The 27,742-nt window shown below is 45.9% G+C and overlaps 2 pseudogenes; both read right to left on the minus strand.

The window, feature by feature from the left end:
- Window positions 1-27,124, minus strand: part of LOC144508708 (myelin-associated glycoprotein-like) — a 63,006-nt pseudogene extending 35,882 nt beyond the window's left edge.
- Window positions 6,586-6,789, minus strand: LOC144508795 (U2 spliceosomal RNA; annotated as a pseudogene).
- Window positions 27,125-27,742: the final 618 nt, after the last annotated feature.

Consider the following 27,742-nt stretch of genomic DNA (forward strand, 5'->3'; position numbering starts at 1 on the left):
TAGACATAGTGGGTCCAAATGGCCTCTTTCTGTGCTGTCTGACTCTATTACTCAGTTTTAAAACCTACACTAGAGAAGTGGTTCCGCTGAAGGACCTTGTTGATATAACAGTACAATTAAATGGACAGATGGCAGATTTGTCCATGCGCATCATCAAAGAAAATTATCCAGCACTAATGGAAAGAACCTCATTGGAAAAGATTGGATTCAATTGGGCCGAGGTAAATCTCATGACAGATTCCCAACCAGGCCTACCCAAATTTTAAGCTGATTGGACAGAGTCCAGTGCTGCTTCGATGACATCTTGGTTGCTGGAAAGAATTAGGAAGAACATCTGCACAACCTAAATGCCACACTCCAGAGATTAGAATATTATGGATTAAGAGTCCAAAAAGACAAATGTGAATTTTTCCAATCCTCAATTGACTATCTGAGTCATGTCATTGACGCCAAGGGATTGCATACATTGCCTTTGGAAGTCAAATCTGAGGCACCTGCATCTCAAAATGTCAACCAACTTTGATCTTTCTTAGGCTTACTAAATTGTTTTGGAGGGTTTGTCCTTAATCTGGCTAGTGTTCTAAAACCCTGCAGCACCAAATATAAACTGAAAATGGGTGGATCAATGTGTGAGAGCATTCATGCCATCCAAAGAGGTGCAACTCAAGTCAGAAGTCCTGGCACATTTGAACCAATTTTACCCCTGCAACTGGCATGTGACACATCACCTTATGGAGTTGGGGTGGTGGTTTTCCCACATAATGCCCACAGGTGAAGGAAAGACAGTAGCCCTCACGCCGAGGTCCTTGAACAAGGCCAAAAGTAATTCTGCGCAGATAGAGAAAGAAAACCTCGGAATCATTTTTAGGATAAAATAGTTCTACCAACTCCTGTATGGGAGGAAATTCACTTCATTGACAGATCATCGTCCACTGACAGCAACTCATGGACCTCACCCTGGGACTCCATCACAGGCAGCGAGCAGGATGCAGAGGTGGGCATTGCTGTTGTCAGCACACACATACACATCAGTCAAACCTTCACGGGAACACAGATGGATTCTCCTGACTACCCTTACCCGATAGTTTGTCGATAAGCAATTTGTGTTGAAACATTTTCTAGTTCAAGCAAGTAGATGGTTAGCACTGCTGCCTCACAGCGCCAGGGACCTGGGTTCGATTCCGGCTTGAGTCACTGTCTGTGCGGGTTTTACACATTCTCCCCATGTCTGCGTGGGTTTCCTCCCACAGTCCAAAGCTGTGCGGGTTAGGTGCATTGGCCATGCTAAATTGCCCCTTAGTGTCAGGGAGGCCAGCTCGGGTAAATGCATGGAGTTGTGAGGATAGGGCCTGGGTGGGATTGTGGTTGGTGCAGACTGATGGGCCGAATGGCCTCCTTCTGCACTGTCGGATTCTATGATTGGAGATCACGCTCCTGTAACCTCAGGACAAGTTAAGAAACTTAGCAGAAATGATCCAGTACTGTCAGAGGTTATGGACATGACGCTTCTAGGCAAGACCTCAGGAGCAAATCCTGAGTTAATGACATTTTGTACTTGAAAATTATAATTATCCGTACAGGAAGGTCGCGTCCTCTGGGAATGAGAGACATCATCCCACCACTACTAGAAAGCGTGTATTAAATCAATTACGTGAAGGCCACTGTGGTATTCTAAGGATGAAGGAGATAGCTAGGAGCTATTTTTGGTGGCCAGGCCTCGATGCTGAAATTGAGGAGAAGCAGGAATATGTTCGTCATGCGCAAAAGTGCAGACTTGCCACCATTAGCTCCATTAAACCCATGAGAATGGCCGACACTTGGACAAGAGTACATCGAGATTACGCCAGACCATTTGAAGGGCGTATGTTTCTCATTCTGGTAGATGCTCACTCGAAATGGCCTGAAGTTGCCATCATGAAGACAATGTCATTGGAGAAAACAACTCAGATATTGGGGGAAACCTACAGCAGCTTTGATTTCCCTGAACAATTGGTGAGCAATAATGGGCCACGATTCATTTTGCAAGAGTTCATACACTACTTGAAGGGGAACAGAATTTAAGATGTCCGATCTGCTCCTTATCATCCTGCCACAAATGGACTGGCAGAAAGTTTTGAACAGTTAATGAAACATTTGTTGAAGGTAACTAGAGAATAAGGTTCATTGTCCAAATGTTTGAATCAATTCCTGCTCATGTACAGGAATACTGCACACTCAACCCAATTTTCTCTTGCATTGCTCATGGCTAGAACTCAGCTACGCACAGCATTCAATTTGCTTAAACCACCCAAGACAAAGGAAATTGTCAAGAAAAAGCAGCAGGATCAAGTTACACGGTGGGACAACAAGACAAAATGTTGTATTTTCGCCAGGGTGAAGGAGTTCTGGTAAGGACCTATACCAAAGTGAATACTTGCCACCATCTGAGCACTGACAGGACTGATCTCCTACACCGTACAAACATGAGGCAATGTAACATGGAGGAGGCATGCACATCAACATTTGGTGACACAAACCAATAGCCAGAGACAGAACGGAGAGTAAGTTCAAATAAGCTGTACCGAGAGATGACCTGGACCTTCCTGAGAGCCTGACACTAAACAAACCAAATGAGGAAAGACTCATTACAGTCTTGGTTCAAACATGGGGAAAAGAGCTGAATTCCAGAGGTGAGAGACATCAAGGCCACATTCGACCGAGTATTGCATCTTGGAGCCCCAGCAAAACTGGAATCAATGGATATCGGGGAAAAACTCTCCACTGGTTGGAGTCATACCTGGTACATAGGAAGATGGTTGTGGTGGTGGGGGTCAGTCATCTCAGCTCCAGGACATCTCTGCAGGAGTTCCTCAGGATAGTGTCCGAGATCCAACAATCTTCAACTGCTTCATCAATCCTTCCTTCCATCATAAGGTCAAAAGTGGGGATGTTCACCGATGATTGCAAAATGTTCAGCACTATTTGTGACTGCTCAGGTGCTGAAGCAGTCCATGTTCAAATACAACAAGATCTGGACAATGTCCAGGCTTGGGCTGACAAGTGGTAAGTAACATTTGAGTTACACATGCCAGGCAATGACCATCACCCCTTGACATTCAATGGTGTTACCATCACTAAATCCCCGCTGTCAGCATCCTTTGGGTTACCATTGACCAGAAGATCAACTGGACTCACCACATAAACACAGTGGTTACCAGAGCAGGTCAGAGGCTAGGAATACTGCGGCGAGTAGCTCACCTCCTAACACCCCAAAGCCTGTCCACCATCTACAAGGCACAAGTCAGGAGTGTGATGGAATACTGTCCACTTGCCTGGATGGGTGCAGCTCCAACAACACTCAAGAAGCTTGATACCATCCAGGACAAAGCAGTTCTGCTTGATTGGCACCACATCCATAAACATTCAATCCCTCCACCACCCTCAGTAGCAGCAGTGGGTACTATCTACAAGATGCACTGCAGAAATTCACCAAAGCTCCTCAGGCAGCAGCTTCCAAACCCAAAACCACTTCCATCTAGAAGGACAAGAACAGCAGATACATGGGAAACCGCCACCTACAAGGTCCCACCAAGTCACTCACCAGCCCGACTTGAAAATATATCGCCATTTCTTCACTGTCGCTAGGTCAAAATCCTGGGATTCCCCCCCTCATGGTAGTGTGGTCAACCCACAGCATATGGACTACAGCGATTTACAAAGGCAGCTCACCCCCACCTTCTTTAGAGCAACTAAGGATGGGCAATAAATGCTGACCAGCCAGCAATGCCACGATTGAATAAAGAAAAAGCCGCCTCGTATATATTACAAAGTGACCAGTGTTCTGTGATCAAGCCAGTGAGAGATTAATATCAATGGAAGATGTTGCTCCTGCTCAGCAGGACAGGCAGTGGTGAGAGTGCCGATTGCCCACTATGTCCAAACTGAATATCCCCCCCCCCACCTCCGAGTATGAGAGCAGCAACCAGCTGCCCATCTCTGCTCCCCTCCCACTGAAATTCAATCTGAAACAGGCTGCTGAAACCATGAGGCTGAGGGGCCCGTTAGCTTGACAGGGGCAAGTGTTGGGTAGCTCAGGGAGATGACATCTTGTCACCTACTGATGTGGGGTTAACACTAATCCCGATAGTTTGTACAATGCAAATGGTTTTCAATTTATCGCACCTTCCACGCTATCTCCAGTATTTTTTATGATTCTTCCAAGGATCAGTTGGAAAGTCATTGGCCCCATTTCAAGAATCAATGGAATAAGAAATATCATTTGATCCTCATTGTCTAAGGAAGCTCTTTGGATCCTCATTGTGCAAGGAATCTCTTTGGCTCCTCATTGTCTGAAGAATCACTTTGGATCCTCATTGTCTAAGGGATTATCAGTGATCCAATCCCCATATTGTTGTATTGTTGATTCTGATGCAGCATTGGAGACTGACTTGTCCCCAAATTCAGTGCTGACCCTGTGAAACACTGTGAAACACACAGACAAAGTACCTCCAGCCTGAGCTCTGCGTGTGTCGGAGGTGTCGCTGTTGAGTTCACAACCTTCACAGATGGTCTCACTATTTTCGTCAAAAATGAACTGGGCCCCACACGAAACGCTGACACCAAAACCCTCTGGTTCCCTGTTCTTCTCAAACATCCATGACTTCAGCAGGAACCTGAAAGAGTTGCTGAGAAGGAACTTAAATAATCGAATCATGGGATCTTATAAAGAGAGGCTATTCAGCCCACCGTATCTATGCTGGCTGTTTGATCGATCAATCTAAATATTCCAATTCCCCCCAACACCGCTCCTTCCCCCAAAACCCAACAAACGTTTCCCATCACATATTTACCCAAATTCCCTCTGGAACGTTCCAATTAAATCAGCATCTACCATTATTTCTGGTGTTGTCGGAGTCAACGCTGCTGTCAGACAGGGAGTCAGTGTGTATCAGTGAGCACGGGTGATGGGTGAATGGGACTGGGTGTGAGTTTGTACACTGGGTCACTGCTGAATTGGTTCCCAATCAGAGCTCAATAAGAATGATCTTTTACAATTAACCATGAATCTGTCCGAGCTGACGATGATATTACCTTGGAGAAGTGACAGGAGGAAGTAAGATTTCCCGATCATTGTCCACTCCCAGATATTTCACCAGCTTCTCACTCTCAAGCTCTGAAAGAGAAAGGAGTTAATGAGACCTCACCTCTTGTCCGACAGCTCTTGAGAGATCAGAACTGCATTTAGACAATGTCTTCACAGACAAGTTGGATTCTGTGTGGGATGATAGGTGCTCTGCAGAGTTACAAGGCTTTAAGAAAGAGAAACAATGAAGGACTTGCATTTCTTTAGCGCCTTTCACCACCTCAGGACATCCCAAAGCTCATGTCTCTGTGCTTCCCTCATCCCATGAACTAGAAAGATGTTCTGTTCGACAGACTTGAGCCTCACAGCCAGATCTCAATAATCAGCAGAAATCTTTCAAAAGTATCAATCATTGGAATCTGTCTTTATAAAGTCACAACATCAACAAAGGACAATGTTGGTCGTGGAAGTGAATTCCAATCGTTCCGTTACTTACCCAGGACCTGTCCGTCTGCTCGCCTGGGGAGTAACTGCGGTCCCGCTCTGCTTGGGCTGAATGTCCTCTTCCTGTGCTGTTCCCTCTGTGTGTTTAATTCAACAGGGTTGATGTGTCACTGTGACTCAAAATGGGGGTGGGGACAATATGAGAATACAACTCATGTTTTGAGGTGTTGAGCAGCTGTTAACCCTTTGTGTCCTGTCCCATGATATTTCTGCTCAAAGATCGATAATCATTGAAAATGAGTTGGTCAGGGTGTTTCACACCACTTCTCTTACCTGAGGCAGGAGGTCATGGGTTTGAGACACCATTCCTGAGAATGGAATCCCATAATGCAGATCAACACTCCTCAGTGTCATTACTGAAGGAGCGCAGCACTGTTGGAGGGTCAGTACTGAGGGAGTGCAGCACTGTCAGAGGGTCAGTACTGAGGGAGTGCCACACTGTCAGAGGGTCAGTACTGAGGGAGTGCCGCACTGTCAGAGGGTCAGTACTGAGGGAGTGCTGCACTGTCAGAGGGTCAGTACTGAGGGAGCGCCACACTGTGAGAAGGTCAGTACTGAGGGAGTGCTGTACTGTCAAAGGGTCTGTTATGATAATCTGTGATGCAGCAGATGCCAGTGTATCAGCAACAACATGTTCAAGTAGAATATCTCCTCCTGTAGCTGTGGCAAGGCTGTGATGATACAGCACCACCATTGTCGGGAGGGTGTAACTACAATGTGACATGTTTACATGGGAAATTTCTATTTTAACAGTGGACGCAGGAATTCATATTGATGGGGAAAATGTGACAACAGGAAGGAACAAATCTGAGCCAGAACTTTGCTTCAAAAGAAGTTTAATTTGTAAATATCCACAGAACAGTCTGAGCAATTTAATCACTTGTGTTAATAAATGTAATATTGTTCATATTCAATCAAATCAAATCCAATTCAGAGTCTCAACAAGTTGAGACATTTCAGATCCAGGCTGACAAGACAGGGCGAGCGACCAAATCACCCTGTCCTGGGCCTGATCTACATGAGCCAAGCTGATTGGAGGAGGGAAAGCAATACCTCCTCCAAGACTTGAGCTCATTTGCATCTTAGCCAAAAGGCCGAGATGCCGCTTTTAAAAATTGCTTCATATGAAACATATGAAGCTTCAGTGTAACCTAATGACCTCAACCAAGTGCAGCATCCAATCCATACTACACTTGATCTTAGCCAAAAGGCCGAGAAGCGATCCAAATGCTTCTTACAGTCGAACCTAGCATGGAAAAGGTGCAGCTTTCAGAAAGCACATTCTGATCTAATTACTAAGCTGAGCAACATCACATTTCTGTTCATTACTATTCGACCATGTTGGCTGCACACAGTGAGACAATGCCTTGGTTATGATGTGTCCACACAGCAGGACTGGGGAGCAGCAGGAATAAGGAAAAGTTTCAGCTTGCTGAGGAGAAGAAGGAAAATCTCTGGTTCCAGGTTTCTCTCCATACATTAAGAAGCACGCATGCTGATGTTCCATTGCTCTCTGTCTGCTGATAGCACTCTGCTTGGAAATTGCAGTTTATGCTGATGGGAAGAACAAGCTTTTCAGAAATAGAGGGATTGAGGAGAAAATAGGGAGGTTCTGCTGAGCATTTCTCAAGTTCTGGTTAGGTCACAACTAGAATACTGTGTCCAGTTCTGGTCCCTCACTTTGGGAAGGATGGGAGGGTCCTTGAGAGGGTACGGAGGGGGATTTACCAGAATGGGTCCAGGGATGAGGGGATTTTAGCTTGGAGGTCCGGGTTGGAGAAGCCAGGGTTGTTCCCCTTGGGACGTAGAAGATTGAGGGGGGATTTGAGTGAGGTTTTGATTTGATTTGATTTATTATTGTCACATGTATTAGCATACAGTGAAAAGTATTGTTTCTTGCGCGCTATACAGACAAAGCATACCGTTTATAGAAAAGGAAACGAGAGAGTGCAGAATGTAGTGTTACAGTCATAGCTAGGGTGGAGAGAAAGATCAACTTAATACGAGGTAGGTCCATTCAAAAGTCTGATGGCAGCAGGGAAGAAGCTGTTCTTGAGTCGGTTGGTACGTGACCTCAGACTTTTGTATCTTTTTCTCAACAGAAGAAGGTGGAAGAGAGAATGCCTTGGGTGCGTGGGATCCTTAATTATGCTGGCTGCTTTGCCGAGGCAGCGGGAAGTGTAGACAGAGTCAATGGATGGGAGGCTGGCTTGCGTTTAAGATTGGGCTACATTCACGACCTTTTGTAGTTTCTTGCGGTCTTGGGCAGAGCAGGAGCCATACCAAGCTGTGATACAACCAGAAAGAATGCTTTCTATGGTGCATCTGTGAAAGTTGGTGAGAGTCGTAGCTGACATGCCAAATTTCCTTAGTGTTCTGAGAAAGTAGAGGCGTTAGTTGGCTTTGTTAACTATAGTGTCGGCATGGGGGGACCAGGACAGGTTGTTGGTGATCTGGACACCTAAAAACTTGAAGCTCTCAATCCTTTCTACTTCGTTCTCGTTGATGCAGACAGGGGCATGTTCTCCTTTACGCTTCCTGAAGTCAATGACAATCTACTTTGTTTTGTACACATTGAGGGAGAGATTATTGTTGCTGCACCAGTTCACCAGATTCTCTATCTCATTCCTGTGCTCTGTCTCGTCATTGTTTGAGATCCGACCCACTACGGTGGTGTCGTCAGCAAACTTGAAAATCGAATTGGAGGGGAATTTTGCCACACAGTCATACGTGTATAAGGAGTATAGTAGGAGGCTGAGAACACAGCCTTGTTGGGCACTGGTGTTGAGGATGATCGTGGAAGAGGTGTTGTTGCCGATCCTTACTGATTGTGGTCTGTGAGTTAGGAAGTTCAGGATCCAGTCGCAGAGGGAGGAGCCGAGGCCCAGGCCACGGAGTTTGGAGATGAGTTTCAGGAATAAGTGTTGAAGGCTGAGCTGTAGTCAATAAATAGGCGTCTGACATAGGTGTCCTTGTTATCTAGGTGTTCCAGGGTTGAGTGCAGGGCCAGGGAAATGGTGTCTGCTGTGGACCTGTTGCGGCGACAGGCAAACTATAGTGCATCCGGACAGTCCGGGAGGCTGGAATTGATTCGTGCCATAACTAACCTTTCGAAGCACTTCATAATGATGGATGTCAGAGCCACTGGCTGATAGTCATTAAGGCACGCTGCTTGGCTTTTCTTAGGTACCGGGATGATGGTCGTCTTCTTGAAGCAGATAGGGACCTCAGACTGTTGTAAAAAGAGGTTGAAGATGTCTGTGAATGCCTCCACCAGCTGATCCGCGCATCCGCGCAGCTGATCTGAGTGCTCATCCGGTTACCCAATATGGGCCAGTCGCTTTCCGTGGGTTGACCTTTGAGAAAGCTGCTGTGACATCTGCAATGGTGACCCCAGATACAGGTTCATCCAGGGTTTCCAGGGTGGAGGGCATGGTCTCGCTGACCTCTTGCTTAAAACGGGCGTAGGATGCATTGAGCTCATCAGGGAGAGGTGCGTTGGAGCCGGCGATTTTACATGCCTTCATCTTGTAGCCTGTTATGTCTTGCAGACCTTGCCATGGTCGGCGGGAGTCGGTTTGGCTAGCCTGGGACTCTAGCTTGGTCTGGTACTGTCTTTTGGCATCTTTGATGGATCTCCTTAGATCGTATCTGGCTTTCTTGTACAGGTCAGTGTCGCCTGACTTGAACACCTCAGACCTGGACTTCAGCAAGCAGTGGGTATCTCTGGTCATCCATGGTTTCGGGTTGGAAAACACACGGATTTGCTTCTTTGACACACAGTCTTCTGCACACTTGCTAATGAAGTCAGTTACTGTAGTGGCTACTCGTTCAGGCTGGTCACAGAGTTTTTAAATACTGACCAGTCCACTGACTCCAAGCAGCCCCGCAGGAGGTCATCCGATTCCTCAGCCCAACATTGCACGACTCTCTTTGATGGATTCTCCCGCTTCAGTTTTTGCTTGTAAGCCGGGAGCAGGAGCACAGCCTTGTGGTCTGATTTGCCAAAGTGTGGGTGGGCGATAGAGCGATAGGCATGTTTGATATTTGTGTAGTAATGGTCTAGGATGTTTGGGCCTCTGGTGGAACAGGAGATGTGTTGGTGGTAACTTGGTAGTACGCTCTTGAGCTTAGCCTGATTGAAGTCCCCGGCCATGATAAACAAGACCTCAGGATGTTTCATCTCAAGGCTATTTGTAGTGGTGTATATTTCGTCCACCGCGAACTTCACATCCGCATGGGGTGGGATGTAAACTGCCATCAGGATAACGGAGGTGAACTCCTGCGGAAGGTAGTAGGGGTGTGTGTTACAAGATGGTGACAGATTTAGATGAGGCAAACAATGAAAAGGTGTTGCTGGTATTTGATGGTTCAAGGACTGAGGGAGGGGGGCACAGAATTAATGTTTTTGGTAGTGAAGCTGATTTGAGGAAGATCTTTTTGTCCAGTGAGTGGTAACAACCTGGAACCCACTGTATACGAAGGGGGTGAAAGCAGAGACGATGAATGATTTCAAAAGGAAATTGGATGGAGACTTGAGGGTAATAAACTTGCAGCGATACGGGGAGAGAGCGAGGGGAATGGGAATGACTGGATTGACCTATAGAGAGATAGTATGGACTGGACAGGCTAAATGGCCTCCTCCACTGCCAGAATGACTCTTTGACACTAAAGTGATTCTAACCAGGACCACTGAGTGGTTTCATTGCAACTTAACCCAACAGCGCACGTTATTTGTCTTCACTGACAGACGAGATCGTTACTGTATGAAGCTTTAAACAATCTGTCCGCTTCCTTTCACTGTTTGTCGCTGCCAGACACAAACCCAGTGATAACGACACCCACAGTGAATATCATAGCTCGTATTCCCAGGATCAGGATCACGTTCAGAATCTCTCCTCCACTGTCTAGTTCCTGTCTCTGCCCAGAGAGTGCGGAGAATGTGGGACTCGTTCCCACGGGGAGTGGGAAGAATGTGGGACTCGTTCCCACGGGGAGTGGGGAGAATGTGGGACTCGCTCATTCTCTTGCCCCCAAAGGGAGAGGGGAGGATGTGTGTCTTGCTCCTGGAGGGACTGGTTGAGATGAATCGTATCGATGCCTTTTAGGGGGAAGTTGTATAAACACTTGAGGGAGAAAAGAATAGAAGGAAACAGTGATGGGGTCAGATGAAAAGAGGGAGGTGGAAGGAGATTTGTGTGGAGCTGAAAAATTGGCAGAAAACAAATGGGCTGAATCGCTGGGGATACTGCGTAATTCAGAATTAAAATACGAGAACCAAGAAGAGGGAGGAAATGTTCGAGAAATCACCTCTGCAACACCCTGAGGCAATCAGAAACCACTGCAGGAAACCACACAGTCCATGTAATTACCTGTTAATCCACTTCACATTTCTATAATGTGACCCAGGAGAGATTTACTGGAATGGTTCCAGAGATGAGGGGCCTTCAGTTCACCGGAGAGACTGGGACAAGCTTGGATTGTTCCCCTTAGAGCAGAGAAGGTTAAGAGGGAGATTGAATTAAGGTGTTTGAATAGAATCAATAAGGAGAACATGGCTGGAGGCTTTTTTTTTCTCTCAGGGGATGTGGGCATCGCTGGGTGGTCCAATATTTATTGCCCATCCCTAATTTGTCCTTGAACTGAGTAGTTTGCTATTCTATGTCAGAGGGCAGTTGAGAGTCAACCACTTTGCTATGGGTCTGGAGTCACGTGCAGGCCAGACCAGGTAAGTACGGCGGATTTCCTTCCCTGAAGGGGACATCAGTGAACCAGGTGGGTTTTTACAACAATGGGCAAGAGCTTCATGGTCATCATTTAACTGCAGATTTGTTATTGAATTCAAATTTACTATCCGCTGTGGTGGAATTCGAACCCAGGTCCCAAGAGCATTAACCTGGGTCTCTGGATTACTCGTCCACTGACAGTACCACTGCACCCCAGCCCCTGGTAATTAGAAAACAGATTGGAGAGAATTGGTAAAAGAACCAGAGGTGGGGGAGATGAGGAGAATTTTATTTTGGACACACAGCGAGTTGTTGTGATCTGGAAGGCGCTGCCTGAAAGGGCGGTGGAAGCAGATTCAATTAAAACTTTCAAAAGGGGCAATTGGAGAAATACTGGAAGGAGGAAAATTTACAGGGATATGAGGGGAAAAGCAGGGAGGAACAGTGGGGAGTAATTCAAATAGGCTCGATGAGCTGAATGGCCTCCTGTGCTGTATTCTATGATTCCATGATCTCTCCCCCAGTCAAGGGCCGGGATTCTACTGCCCCGTCCACCACAGGAATCAGAGCAGGTGAGGGGCAGACAATGGTAAAGTCCGTTGACCTCGGGCGGAATTTTCCGGTTTCATGATGAGCAAGGGACTTTACTTGAATTTCAGGATCATTGCAAGATTACTCCCACTGCATCCTCAATCTTTGCAGCTACTTCTGTTAATATCCTGGGATGCAACATATCAGGTGCTGGGGACTTAACGGTCTATAGTTCCATCAGTTTCCCAAATACTTTTTCTCGTGATAATTATTGTATCTATTTCCTCCCCCCCCCCACCACCACCGTCTCCCCCCCACCCATTTTGCTGCCCCTCGATTATTTTGCATTTTTGGATGTTATTAGTGTCTTCCTATATGAACACTGAACAAAGTATTTATTTAACTCCTCTGCCATTTCCTGGTTCCGCATTATTACCTCCCCAGTCTCACTCTCTAAATGCGCTATGTTCACTTTGGCCTCTTGCTTCCTTTGTATATATTTGACGAGGCTCTGACGGGGAATAAAGCCAAATGCTTTGCCCTCAGTTCAATTCTGAACTGTTCACTTGTTCCATAATATTAACCCAAAACACAGCTTATTATAACACAGTGATTATCAATAACCTGGTGATAGCTTCAGTTCAGTCCGAAAGCAACCTCTGATACTCATTTTAATGTCAATGATTAAATGTACTGACTGCGTCCATCGATAACCTTCCTTCCAACATAAGGACAGAAGTGGGGATGTTCACTGACGACTGCACAATATTAAGTGCCATTCGTGACTCCTTAGATTCTGAAGCAGTCCATGTAAAAATGGAGCAAGACCTGGGCAATATCCAGGATTGGGCACACATGTCGCAAGTAACATCCACGCCACACAAGTGCCAGGCAATGACCATATCCAACAAGAAAGCATATAACCACCGCCCCTTGACATCCAATGGCATTACCATTGCTGAATCCCCCACTATCAACATCCTGGGGGTTACCATTATAATGCCCTAACTACATCTTATTATCTTACGTGAATTGTTGAATAATCATAACACATCACTTACCAGAAACATGAAGCCGTGTTACAGGCAAATAGCTGTAGCTATTCCTGCTGCCAAATTCTATTCTGAAATAATAAGGTCCAGCATCTTCCCATCTGACGTTGCTTATAATTAGGGAACAGTTGCCATCTTTCAGGTCTCTAGACAGCCGGGTTCGATTGTGGAACCGTGGCAACTTGTGATTGTGATCCTTGGAGTAGAAAGCGAGGAGGACATTGGGAATATGTTCCTCATTATCAAACCAGCCTCCATCTCGTGGTTGATTCTCCAGACATGATGGGTAACTGTAATGGCATGGAATCTGTACACCTGAACCTTCCTGCGCTGTCACCTCTCGTGGAGTGTCACCTTTCTACTCTTGTGACAGTTCAGTTGCGGACAGAAATATCAACATTTAACACGAGATGGGTTATAGATCCACTGGACGCAAAATGTACAGATGAGAGTGATTGGGGGATAGGCAATACTGAGGAGTCTACAATCAATCTGTTTGGCAGGATGGATACAAAAACAGAATATTATTTAAAATGAAAGGGATTACAGACTGGAGTACAGAGGGATCTGAGCGTCCTTGTCCATGAATCACAAAATGTTTGCATTTGTTAGGGACCAGATCATAAATCCTAAGGTATATTATGAAGTTAGACTAGACCACAACTACTTTTCTTTATTTTGGCATTAGTGTAAGTTTCACTATAGGTATGATTCTATTGACACACTAGGAAGTTTTCATCAAAACAATCTTTATTTGACAATGCAATTTAACTATAACAAATGAATTAGCTTAATTTTTACCAATTGAAATACTTAGACATGAGATGATACAATTAACTGCCAGTCTACCTCTATTAGTTCCAATTTAAGCAATATTCCACATAGACTTAAACACCTCGTCAAAAGCAGTTTGCAAACAACACAGGCTAACATGTTTCTTTACTTGTTAACAGTCATAGAGCCTTTGAATACTTCTGGAGAGATAGACAGAGACACCTGTTTTCTGGCAGCCCCAAACAGCAGCCTCCAGCGAGAGAGACCATAAGACCATAAGACATAGGAGCGGAAGTAAGGCCATTCGGCCCATCGAGTCCACTCCACCATTCAATCATGGTTGATTTCAACTCCATTTACCCGCTCTCTCCCCATAGCCCTTAATTCCTCGAGAAATCAAGAATTTATCAATTTCTGTCTTGAAGACGCTCAACGTCTCGGCCTCCACAGCCCTCTGTGGCAATGAATTCCACAGACCTACCACTCTCTGGCTGAAGAAATTTCTCCTCATCTCTGTTCTAAAGTGACTCCCTTTTATTCTAAGGCTGTGCCCCCGCGTCCTAGTCTCCCCTGCTAATGGAAACAACTTCCCTACGTCCATCCTATCTAAGCCGTTCATTATCTTGTAAGTTTCTATTAGATCTCCCCTCAACCTCCTAAACTCCAATGAATATAATCCCACGATCCTCAGACGTTCATCGTATGTCAGGCCTACCATTCCTGGGATCATCCGTGTGAATCTCCGCTGGACCCGCTCCAGTGCCAGTATGTCCTTCCTGAGGTGTGGGGCCCAAAATTGCTCACAGTACTCCAAATGGGGCCTAACCAGTGCTTTATAAAGCCTCAGAAGTACATCCCTGCTTTTGTATTCCAAGCCTCTTGAGATAAATGACAACATTACATTTGCTTTCTTAATTACGGACTCAATCTGCAAGTTTACCTTTAGAGAATCCTGGACTAGGACTCCCAAGTCCCTTTGCACTTTAGCATTATGAATTTTGTCACCGTTTAGAAAATAGTCCATGCCTCTATTCTTTTTTCCAAAGTGCAAGACCTCGCACTTGCCCACATTGAATTTCATCAGCCACTTCTTGGACCACTCTCCTAAACTGTCTAAATCTTTCTGCAGCCTCCCCACCTCCTCTATACTACCTGCCCCTCCACCTATCTTTGTATCATCGGCAAACTTGGCCAGAATGCTCCCAGTCCCGTCATCTAGATCGTTAATATATAAAGAGAACAGCTGTGGCCCCAACACTGAACCCTGCGGGACACCACTTGTCACCGGTTGCCATTCTGAGAAAGAACCTTTTATCCCAACTCTCTGCCTTCTGTCTGACAGCCAATCGTCAATCCATGTTAGTACCTTGCCTCGAATACCATGGGCCCTTATTTTACTCAGCAGTCTCCCGTGAGGCACCTTGTGAGAGAGAGAGAGACACCCCTTGCTTTTTTCAAGACCATGCTTCTTTCAGAACTGCTTGCTTCTCCTGTTCGCTTAGGTCCTCCCATTAGCATATGACTCTCTAGTCAATCAGTCGAATCAAAACCCTGCTCTGGAACCCCAGAGAGAAAACCAAAAGTAAATAAAAATGCATTAACTCAGATTAAAACAAACACCCCATTATCCAGGATCAATTATTAATCTGCATTCTCAGCATGCGAACTGCCCTGAACGGAGCAATCGGCACCATGTAAACAGAGTGGAATTCTAAACATACCCTTTATAACAAACATGTAAGAAATACATTTCTTAAAGGCAAGGAGTCATCACACATTCCGCTACAAGAAATGATAGAGCCATAGTCCCATAAAATCCTTACAGTGCAGAATGAGGCGATCCAACCCTCCGAGAGAGCACCTTACCCTGGTAACAAATGTATGGATGAGAGTTTCAGCAATTGATGTGCTGAGATGGGGTAAAGTTGCGTGATGTTCCAGAGATGGAATTAGGTGGTCTTAGTGATGGCACGGATATGAGGTCAGAAATTCATCTCAGGATCAAATGTGACACCAAAATTACGACCAGATTGGATTAATGTCAGAGAGCTTCCAGGGAGAGGGATGGAGTCGGTCGCTCGGGAACGGAGTTTGGAATAGGGACTGTAAACAATGGTTTTCATTGGAGGAGGATGGTGCGGTCACCGTGTCAAAGGCTGCAGACAGGTGGAGAAGGACGAGGAGAGAAAGTTTCCCTTTGTCACAGACACACAGGGTGTCATCAGTGACTTTGATAAGAAATGTTTCAGTACTGTGGCCGGGGCAGCAACCTGATTGGAGGAATTCAACCATGGAGTTCCGGGAAAGATGGGAACGGATTCAGGAGATGAAAACACGTTCAAGAACTTTGGAGGTGGGAGAGAGGTTGGAGACAGGACAGGAGTTTATAAGGATGGAGTGGTCAAGATTTGTCTTTTGAGGAGATGGTTGATCTGAAGGAGAGAGGAGTGACAAACAACAAAAGTGAACTATTAACAATGTCAGCTGGCATGGAGACCAGGAGGGGACATTGTCCAGTCAGCAGTTTGCTGGGAAAAGGGTCAAGGGAACAGGAGGTGGCTTTCATGGACAAGCTGTGTTCAGAATGGGAATGAAGGAAGAAAGGAGGGAAACTGGGGAAAGATGTGAGTTCAGGGAGAGGGTCGGGATGCAGGTGCATCAGAGGAATTTTGTCCCAGTGGTTATTGGAAGGGAGGGACACGGCACAAGTAGCTGATTGGCTTGTCTCAATCTTAGTGACCGAGGATCCATGAGTTATCAGCAGCTGGTCTTCCTTTAGGAGAATGTTTTCCTTGTGGGCATCAGGTGGAGAGTGATCTCAGAGGAGAGAGAGCAGGATGTATTAAGATGGAGATTGAGATCTCTGAGAATAAGAATTCATTTAGTGCAGTGACTGAGTGAGGAAAGCAGTGAAGATGTTCTGGTGAGAACATTTTTATCATATCTGGGAGGGCGATGGAGAACGGGGATTTTGAAAGAGAGGTGAGAGGGATAGAACACGGTGAGATGTTCAAAAGAGGAGAAAGTGACAGAGGAGTCGGGGAGTCGGGAAACAGTGGGGCGGGGGGGGCGTGGTCAGGTCAAGGTGAGATTTGGTGATAAGCTCCACACTACCATCACACCTGATTTGACAGAGTGACTGGTGGAGGCTGTAGCCAGGAGTGGGGGGGGCGGGGGGAGGGGGGATCAGGTTAAAAAAGTGATTTGGTAATTAGATCCTCTCCACCGCCACCGATTTTGACAGAGTATTGGAGGTGTAGACAGGAATGGCGGGGGGGGGGGGGGGGGGGCTTCGTTGAAGGGGAAGGTGTCATCACTCCTCAGCTATGTTTACATTAAGGTGAAGATCTTTGTTCAATATGTCGATTCAATCAGATACAAGTTCATGGATCATTAAAAATAGTGACACTGGTTAACACAGCCACAAAACAAGCAAATCAAACATTGGGATGTGTTATTTCCTATTGAGTGTGGGGTGTGAGTTCAGTAATTATAACACAGAAACATGAAGCCGGGTCACAGGATAGTAGCTGTAACTATTCTTGTCAGTAAATTCTATTTTGAAATAATATGGTCCTGCATCTGCCCATCTGATGTTGTTTATAATGAGGGAACAGTTGCCATCTTTCAGGTCTCCAGACAGCCGGGTCTGCTGGTGGAACCATGATGATATACTATTGTGATCCTTGGAGTGAATGGCTATAGAGGATGTTCCCTGTTTCTCGTTATTGTACCAGATTCCATCTCGCGGCTGGTTTGCCAAATGTGATGGATAACTGTAATGACGTGGAATCTGTACACACGAACCGTTCTGCGCTGTCATCTCTCGTGGAATGTTGCTTTTCCACTTCTGTGATAGTCCAACTAGGGAGAGAAATATCAACATTTAACACTGGATGGATTGCAGATCCACCAGACTCGATATCCACCCCGTCCGTCACTGGTGCACAGTGGCTGCAATATGGACCATCTACAGGACACACAAGGAACTCTCCAATGTTTCACAATGGATGGATGGAAATCCCCGTTCTCCATCGCCCTCCCAGATATGATAAAAATGTTCTCACCAGAATATCTTCACTGCTTTCCTCACTCAGTCACTGCACTAAATGAATTCTTATTCTCAGAGATCTCAATCTCCATCTTAATACATCCTGCTCTCTCTCCTCTGAGATCACTCTCCACCTGATGTCCACAAGGAAAACATTCTCCTAAATGGCTCATGGTCCTCAGGACGCTGTTTAATGAAGCCAGTCTCCACCCAACACAATGTTTACAAGACACACCAATGGAGGTGCATTCAGTGCTGATCGACAAGGCAGGACAATGGATTAGGTGTCCCCATAGCTCCCACCATTTTCACCGTCACGAATCACTCATTAGCCTCACCTTCCTGGATCCTCAGTGTCTCAGACAGTGGTTCTGATTGTAATTTGCTTTTAAGGGATAAAAAGTATCACATCACTCGTGGGGAAGTATGTGATCTAGTCTTAGTTTCACTTTGACCTGTGAGCAGAACACAGCACACACGGCTCTGCTGCTGGTGTCTTCAAGCTTTCTACCCATGTACATGTTTTCATGTGCCTAGTCTAAATAATTGAATCCACAACATATTTATATAATCCCTAGTGGGTGATTGGTGCTTTTATATCATCATGAAAACACAACATGATGTTCAGCGGTGGTCAAACATTCTGGCAGCAAGATTCAGTACAGGTACGACACGGTGAACAGCCTTCAGTCACGCTACATAACATGAGACCACCCTGGACACTTTGATCAGACACAACAGTTGCAGTGTCGGAGAATGTTGATTTCACAGCTGCTGACTGTACAGGAAATCTTTGAAAACAGAAACACAGACATGAAGTGATTGACAAACCAAAAGATGACAGTGATGTGCACAATGAGAGGAAGAGCGTTGATCGATATTTCACTTTATACACATATCCTGAAATGGCCCAACAATGAATTGCAGACCGTAATCCATAAAGATCTCTGAAATTAAAATATTCAGAGTGTGTGTAACAGTTGTGCTCGGTGATGTTATCGTCCAAACTGATGTTACCACTGGACAACTCAAATAGCAGAAACAGAAAATGCTGGAAAATCTCCACAGGTCTGACAGCCTCTGTGGGGAGAGAATAGAACCAACATTTTGAGTCAGAGCTTGAAAGACTCGAAACGTTGGCTGTATTCTCTCCTCACAGAGGCTGTCAGACCTGCTGAGATTTTCCAGCATTTTCTGTTTTTGTTTCAGATTCCAGCATTCACAGTATTTTGCTTTTAACTCAGATACCAAATTGGAAACTGGGCTGATAGATCCTAACTTTTATCTTTTGTCAGATACGGGGAAGGAGGCTACTGAGCAGAGTCACAGGAGTCAGCTGATGAACTTTTAACAAGTGACCTGCACTGCCCTCTGGGGGAGAGAATTCCACAGACTGATGAGCCTCTGAGAGGAGAAATTCCTCCTCTTCTCCCTCTTCAGTGGGACACCCCTCATTCTGACACCAGCCTCTGAGGAGTTATCTCAGCCTCAGCATCCACTCCGTCAAAACCCCTCACAATTATGTTTCAATTTGAACACCTCTCATTCTTCTAAACTCCAGTATCGACACAAAATGTTCAAAATGTCTTCATGAGACAAACCCCTTCAACACAGGTATCAGTCTAGTGAACATTCTCTGAACCGCCTCCAATACCAGAACGTCCCTCCCTCAGCAAGGAGATGAAAACTATACACTGTACTCCAGGTGTGGCCTCACCAATGGCCTGTACAGTTGTAGCAAGACTTCCCTACTTTTACACTCTATCCTCCTTTCAATAAAGGCCAATATTTCATTTACCTTCTTAATTCTTTGCTGTTCCAACATGGGAACATTTTTAGATTCATGTACAGGTTCCCTCTGTAGAACATAGAACATTACAGTGCAGTACAGGCCCTTCGGCCCTCGATGTTGCACCGACCAGTAAAACCAATCTAAAGCCCCTCTAATCTACACTATTCCAATATCATCCATATGTTTATCCAATGACCATTTAAATGCCCTTAATGTTGGTGAGTCCACTACTGCTGCAGGCAGGGCATTCCACACCCTTACTACTCTCTGAGTGAAGAACCTACCTCTGACATCTGTCCTATATCTATCACCCCTCAATTTAAAGCTATGTCCCCTCGTGCTAGCTGTCACCATCCGAGGAAAAAGGCTCTCACTATCCACCCTGTCTAATCCTCTGATCATCTTGTATGCCTCTATTAAGTCACCTCTTAACCTTCTTCTCTCTAACTGCATTCTGCAGTCTCTCTACTAATATTACGCTTTTCAACATTTCCTGCCAATGTGGACAACCTTGCATTTTCCCTCTTTATATTCTATGTCACAAATAGTTTGCCCACTCACTGAAACTATTTTGATCGCTCTGCTGCCTCTTTGTATCCTCCTCACAGCTTTCTTTCCTACCTCGCTTACATCTTTCCTGCTTATCTTGATGCTCTAGTCAGAACATCTGTCTGCAGTACAATCAGATCCACCATCTGTCATTCATGAGGATTGTAAGTATTTGAGGCCACAGCACTGATCCTTGTGGCACTCCATGAGATACAGTTTGCCAACCTGAAAATAACCCCTTTATGCTGTCTCTCTGTTTCCGTTAGTTACCCAGTCCACACGGTGGCACAGTGGTTACCACTGCTGCCTCACAGCACCAGGGACCCAGGTTCGATTCCCACTTGGGTTACTGTCTGTGCCGAGTCTGCGTGTTCTCCCTGTATCTGCGTGGGTTTCCTCCGGGTGCTCCAGTTTCCTCCCACATTCTGAAAGACGTGCTGGTTAGGTGCATTGACCCAAACAGATGCCAGACTGTGGCGACTAGGGAAATTTCACGGTAACTGCATTGCAGTGTTAATGTAAGCCTTACTTGTGACACTAATAAATAAACTGTGACAAGTGGCGTTCTTCAGGGATCAGTGCTGGGACCTTTGCTGTTTGTAATATATATAAATGATTTGGAGGAAAATGTAACTGGTTTGATTCGTAAGTTTGCGGACGACATAAAGGTTGGTGGATTTGCGGACAGTGATGAGGACCATCAAAGGATACAGCAGGATATAGATCAGTTGGAGACTTGGGCGGAGAGATGCAGATGGAGTTTAATCTGGACAAATGTGAGGTAATGCATTTTGGAACGTCTAATACAGATAGGAAATATACAGTAAATGGCAGAACCCTCAAGAGTATTGATAGGCAAAGGGAACTGGGTGTATAGGTACACCACTGAAAGTGGCAATGCAGGTGGAGAAGGTATCTGAGTCCTTGCATCAGGATATAATTCATCCCCAGTTTTATCCCTGCTTCTTTACTCAACACATTGCCTCCCTTTCACTCACTAACCGAGGTTCTCCTCCAGCACCTTCAACCCTCCTTATCTCTGTAACCTCCTCCAGCACCTTCAACCCTCCCTATCTCTGTAACTTCCTCCAGCCCCTACAATCTCCCCTATTTCTGTAACCTCATCCAGCCTCCACAGCCCTCCCTATCCCTGCAACCTCTTCCATCCCCTGCAACCCTCCCCATCACTGTAACATTCCCCAGGCTGTACAAACCTCCGAGATCTCTGCTCTCCTCTAACTCTGCTGTCAGACAAGGAGTCAGTGTATATTAGTGAGGATGTGGAGATGCCGGCGTTGGACTGGGGTAAACACAGTAAGAAGTTTAACAACACCAAGTTAAAGTCCAACAGGTTTATTTGGTAGCAGAAGCCACACAAGCTTTCGGAGCTCTTAGCCCCTTCTTCAGGTGAGTGGGAATTCTGTTCACAAACAGAGCTTATAAAGACACAGACTCAATTTACATGAATAATGGTTGGAATGCGAATACTTACAACTAATCAAGTCTTTAAGAAACGAAACAATGTGAGTGGAGAGAGCATCAAGACAGGCTAAAAAGATGTGTATTGTCTCCAGACAAGACAGCCAGTGAAACTCTGCAGGTCCACGCAACTGTGGGAGTTACAAATAGTGTGACATGAACCCAATATCCCGGTTGAGGCCGTCCTCGTGTGTGCGGAACTTGGCTATCAGTTTCTGCTTAGCGACTCTGCGCTGTCGTGTGTCGCGAAGGCCGCCTTGGAGAACGCTTACTCGAATATCAGAGGCCGAATGCCCGTGACCGCTGAAGTGCTCCCCAACAGGAAGAGAACAGTCTTGCCTGGTGATTGTCGAGCGGTGTTCATTCATCCGTTGTCGCAGCGTCTGCATAGTTTCCCCAATGTACCATGCCTCGGGACATCCTTTCTTGCAGCATATCAGGTAGACAACGTTGGCCGAATTGCAAGAGTATGTACCGTGTACCTGGTGGATGGTGTTCTCACGTGAGATGATGGCATCTGTGTCGATGATCTGGCACGTCTTGCAGAGGTTGCTGTGGCAGGGTTGTGTGGTGTCATGGTCACTGTTCTCCTGAAGGCTGGGTAGTTTGCTGCGGACAATGGTCTGTTTGAGGTTGTGCGGTTGTTTGAAGGCAAGAAGTGGGGGTGTGGGGATGGCCTTGGCGAGATGTTCGTCTTCATCAATGACATGTTGAAGGCTCCGGAGGAGATGCCGTAGCTTCTCCGCTCCGGGGAAGTACTGGACAACGAAGGGTACTCTGTCCACTGTGTCCCGTGTTTGTCTTCTGAGGAGGTCGGTGCGGTTTTTCGCTGTGGTGCGTTGGAACTGTTGATCATGAGCCTTCAACATGTCGTTGATGAAGACGAACATCTCGCCAAGGCCATCCCCACACCCCCACTTCTTGCCTTCAAACAACCGCACAACTTCAAACAGACCATTGTCCGCAGCAAACTACCCAGCCTTCAGGAGAACAGTGACCATGACACCACACAACCCTGCCACAGCAACCTCTGCAAGACGTGCCGGATCATCGACACAGATGCCATCATCTCACGTGAGAACACCATCCACCAGGTACACGGTACATACTCTTGCAATTCGGCCAACGTTGTCTACCTGATACGCTGCAAGAAAGGATGTCCCGAGGCATGGTACATTGGGGAAACTATGCAGACGCTGCAACAACGGATGAATGAACACCGCTCGACAATCACCAGGCAAGACTGTTCTCTTCCTGTTGGGGAGCACTTCAGCGGTCACGGGCATTCGGCCTCTGATATTCGAGTAAGCGTTCTCCAAGGCGGCCTTCGCGACACACGACAGCGCAGAGTCGCTGAGCAGAAACTGATAGCCAAGTTCCGCACACACGAGGACGGCCTCAACCGGGATATTGGGTTCATGTCACACTATTTGTAACTCCCACAGTTGCCTGGACCTGCAGAGTTTCACTGGCTGTCTTGTCTGGAGACAATACACATCTTTTTAGCCTGTCTTGATGCTCTCTCCACTCCCATTGTTTCGTTTCTTAAAGACTTGATTAGTTGTAAGTATTCGCATTCCAACCATTATTCATGTAAATTGAGTCTGTGTCTTTATAAGCTCTGTTTGTGAACAGAATTCCCACTCACCTGAAGAAGGGGCTAAGAGCTCCGAAAGCTTGTGTGGCTTTTGCTACCAAATAAACCTGTTGGACTTTAACCTGGTGTTGTTAAACTTCTTACTATATTAGTGAGCACAGGGGTGATGGGTGAATGGGAATTGATCTGAGTTTGTACACTGGGTCACTGCTGAATTGGTTCCCAATGAGAGCTCAACAAGAATGATCTTTTATAAAGACTATTAACCATAAATCTGTCCGAGCTGGCGATGATATTACCTTGGAGAAGTGACAGGAGGAAGTAAGATTTCCCGATCATTGTCCACTCCCAGATATTTCATCAGCTTCTCACTCTCAAGCTCTGAAAGAGAAAGGAGTGAATGAGACCTCAGCTCTCGTCCGGCAGCTCTCGAGAGACCAGAAACTGCTTTTAGACAATGTCTTCACAGACGAGTTGGATTCTGTGTGGGATGATAGGTGCTCTGCAGAGAGACACAAGGCTTTAAGAAAGAAAAACAATGAAGGGTCTGCATTCCTATAGCACCTTTCACCACCTCAGGACATCCCAAAGCTCATGTCTCTGCGCTTCCTTCATTCCTTGAACTAGAAAGATGTTCTGTACGACTGACTTGAGCCTCACAGCCAGATCTCAATAATCAGCAGAAATCCTTCAAAAGTATCAATCATTGGAATCTGTCTTTATAAAGTCACAACATCAACAAAGGACAATGTTGGTTGTGGAAGCGAATTCCAATCGTTCCGTTACTTACCCAGGACCTGTCTGTCTGCTCACCTGGGGAGTAACTGCTGACCCGCTCTGCTTGGGCTGAATGTCCTCTTCCTGTGCTGCTCCCTCTGTGTGTTTAATTAGAAAGGGTTGATGTGTCACTGTGAGTCAAAATGAGGAAGTTGGATCCAAGTGGGCAAAAAGCATGTCCCCTCGTCCTACCAGCAAACCCTCTGCCTATTTAAGAATGTAAGAACAAAACAGGAACAGGAGATGACCATTCAGCCCCTCAAGCCTTCTCCACCATTCAATACTTGTGTCTTTAACACCACATTTTTGCCCCACCTCTTGTCCACCTCCACGCCTCAATAATTTTGATTTCCTGAAGTCTCTAATCTCAACCTTGAAAATGTTCAATGGCCCGGCCTCCACTCCACTCTGGGGGATGAATTCTGCAGACTAATGACTGTCCGAGAGAAGGAATTCCTCCTCCTCTCTGTCTGCGATGGGAGACCACTCATTCTGAAACTATGTCCCCCCCTCATTTTAAATTTTACCATCAGTGGAAACGCCCTCTCAATTCAACCCTGTCAGGTCCCTCTTAGTATTTTTTGATTTGATTTATTATGATCACATGTAATGGGACATAGTGAAAAGTATTGTTTTTTGCACATTAAACAGACAAAGCATACTCTTCATAGGGAAGGAAAGGAGAGGCTACAGAATGTAGTGTTACAGTCATAGCTGGGTGTCGAGAAAGATCAACTTAATATAAGGTAGGTCCATTCAAAAGTCTGATGGCAGCAGAGAAGAAGTTGTTCTTGAGTCAGTTGGTACGTGACTTGACTTCTGTATCATTTTCCCGACGGAAGAAGGTGGAAGAGAGAATGTCCGGGGTGCGTGGGATCTTTGATTATGCTGGCTGCTTTTCCCGAGGCAGCGGGAAGTGTAGACACAGTCAATGGATGGGAGGCTGGTTTGTGGGATGGACTGAGCTTTGTTCACAACCCGTTGTAGTTTCTTGCGGTCTTGGTCGGCGCAGGAGTTATACCAAGCTGTGAAACATCCAGAAAGAATGCTTTCTATGGTGCACCTGTAAAGATTGGTGAGAGTTGTAGTGGACATGCCAAATTTCCTTAGCCTCCTGGGAAAGTAGAGGCGTTGGTGGGCTTTCTTTACAATGGCATCAGCATGGAGGGACCAGGACAGGTTGTTGATGATTTGGACACCGAGAAACTTGAAGCCCTCGACCATTTCCACTTCATCCCCGTTGATATAGATGGGGGCATGTACTTCACTACGTTTCCTGAGGTCGATGACGACCTCCTTCATTATACTGACAGTGAGGGAAAGATTATTGGCATCACACCAGCTCACCAGATTCACCGCAAAATCCCACCCAAAGTCAATGGACCTTCTTATTGGCTGTCCATCGCCAGCTCCGATTCCCGTGCTGGGCAGGAAGGTAAAATTCTAGCGTCTCTTTCCTGTACTCGAACTCATTATTGTTTCAGATCATCAGCAAACTTGCAAATGGAGTTGAAGAGGAATTTGGCCACACAGTCATAGTGTCTGAGAAGTACAGTAAGGGGCTGAGGACACAGCCTTGTGGAGTACCGGTGTTGAGGATGATCATGGAAGAAGTGCTGTTGCCTATTCTTACAGATTGTGGTCTGTGGGTTAGGAAGTTCAGGATCCAGCCACAGAGGGAGGATCCGATTCCCAGGTCACAGAGTTTGGAGATGAGTTTTGTGGGAATAATGGTATTGAAGGCTGAGCTGTATTCAATAAATAGGAGTCTGACATAGGTGTCCTTGTTATCCAGGTGTTCCAGGGTTGAGTGCAGGGCCAGGGAGATGGCGTCTGCTGTGGACCTGTTGCGGCGGTAGGTGAACTGTAGTGGATCCAGGCAATCTGGGAGACCGGAGTTGATGCGTGCCAGACTAACCTTTCAAAGCACTTCATAATGATGGATGTCAGAGCCACTGGGCGATAGACATTAAGGCACGCTGCTTGTCTTTTCCTTGGTACAGTGATGATAGTGGTCTTGTGAAGCAGATAGAAACTTCAGATCGGTGTAAGGAGAGGTTAAAGATGTCTGTGAATACCCCTGCCAGCTGGTCCATGCAGGATCTGAGTGCTCGTCTGGGTACCCCGTCCGAACCTGTCGCTTTCCATGGGTTAACTTTTAAGAAGGCTGATCTGATGTTTGCAATGGTGACCTCGGATACCGGTTCAGTTGAGGCTTCAGCGAGTCCTCGTGCTGACCTCTTGCTCAAAACAGGCATCGAATGCATTGAGCTCATTGGGGAGGGGTGCATTGGCGATTCTACACACCGTCATCTTGTACTCTGTTAGATCTTGCAGACCTTGCCTTACTCAGTGAGAGTCCGTGCGGCTAGCCTGGGACTCTTGCTTGGTCTGGTACTGTCTCTTGGCATCTTTAATGGTTCTCCATAGATCGTATCTGGATTTCTTGTGTAGGTCAGAGTCACCCAATTTGAACTCCTCAGACTTGGACTTCAGTAAGCAGTAGATATCCCTGTTCATCCATGGTTTCCGGTTGGGAAACACATGGATTTGCTTCTTTGGCACACAGTCTTCGACACATTTGCTGATGAGGTCTGTTACTGTAGTGGCAAACTCGTGCTTACATGTTTCGATATAATCGCCTTTTGTTCTTCTAAACTCCAAGGGGTAAAGGCCCAAATCTGCTCAACCGTTCCTCATCAGACAACCCCCGTCATCCCAGGAATCAGCCCAGCCCAGTGAACCTTCTCTGAAATGGACCCACTGTGAGTATATCCCTTCTTAAAGAGAGAACAATGTAAACAGTACTCCAGGTGTGGTCTCACCAAAGCCATGTACATTTATTGCAAGATTCCCTCACTCATATACCCCTTTTCAGAAAAGGAGAACACTTCCTGATTCTTTGCTATACCAGAGTGGTAATATTTTATGATTCATGTACAAGGGCACCCAGATCCCTCTGTACTGCAGCATTCTGCAGCCTCTCTGCATTTAAATAATATTCTGCTTTTCTAATCTTCCTGCTGAACTGGATTACCTCACATTGTCCCTCATAATATTCCATCAGACAAATATTTTGTCCACTCACTGAATCTATTAATATCCCTTTGCAGCCTCTTTGTGTCCTCCTCACAACTTTCTTTCCTACCTTGCTTAAATTTTTCCCACCTACCTGATAGCACAGTCAGAAAATCTGGCTCCAGCATGGTTGGTTCCTTCATCCAAGTCATTCATGTGGATTGTAAATAGTTGAGGTCATATCACTGATCCCTCTGACACTTCCCGTGTTATGGTTTGCCAACCTGAATATGATCTATTTATCCCGAGTCTGTTTCCTGCTGGTTACCCAGTCCTACATCCATTCTAATATTTCACCCCAACACTATCAATTTTATCTGTTACAGTAACCTTTTATATGGCACCATATTGAATGACTTTTGGAAATCCAAATAGACTACATCTACTGGTTCCCCATTATCCACCCTGCTTGTTACAACCTCATGGAACTCTAATATATTTTGCATCCTTGATATCCTTTTCACAAAACCATGTTGACTCTGCCTGATTGTATTATGATTTTCTACATGTCCTCCTACTGCCTCAAAATCAAAGAACAAAGAAAATTACAGCACAGGAACAGGCCCTTCGGCCCTCCAAGCCTGCACCAACCATGCTGCCTGACTGAACTAAAACCCCCTACCCTTCCAAGGACCAGACTCCTCTATTCCCATCCTATCATGTATTTGTCAAAATTCCCCTTAAAAGTCGCTGTCATATCTGCTTCCACTACCTCCCCCAGCAGCGAGTTCCAGGCACCCACCACCCTCTGTGTAAAAAAACTTGCCTCT

Source organism: Mustelus asterias, chromosome 20 (genome assembly GCF_964213995.1).
Source record: "Mustelus asterias chromosome 20, sMusAst1.hap1.1, whole genome shotgun sequence".
In the NCBI taxonomy this organism is placed as follows: domain Eukaryota; kingdom Metazoa; phylum Chordata; class Chondrichthyes; order Carcharhiniformes; family Triakidae; genus Mustelus; species Mustelus asterias.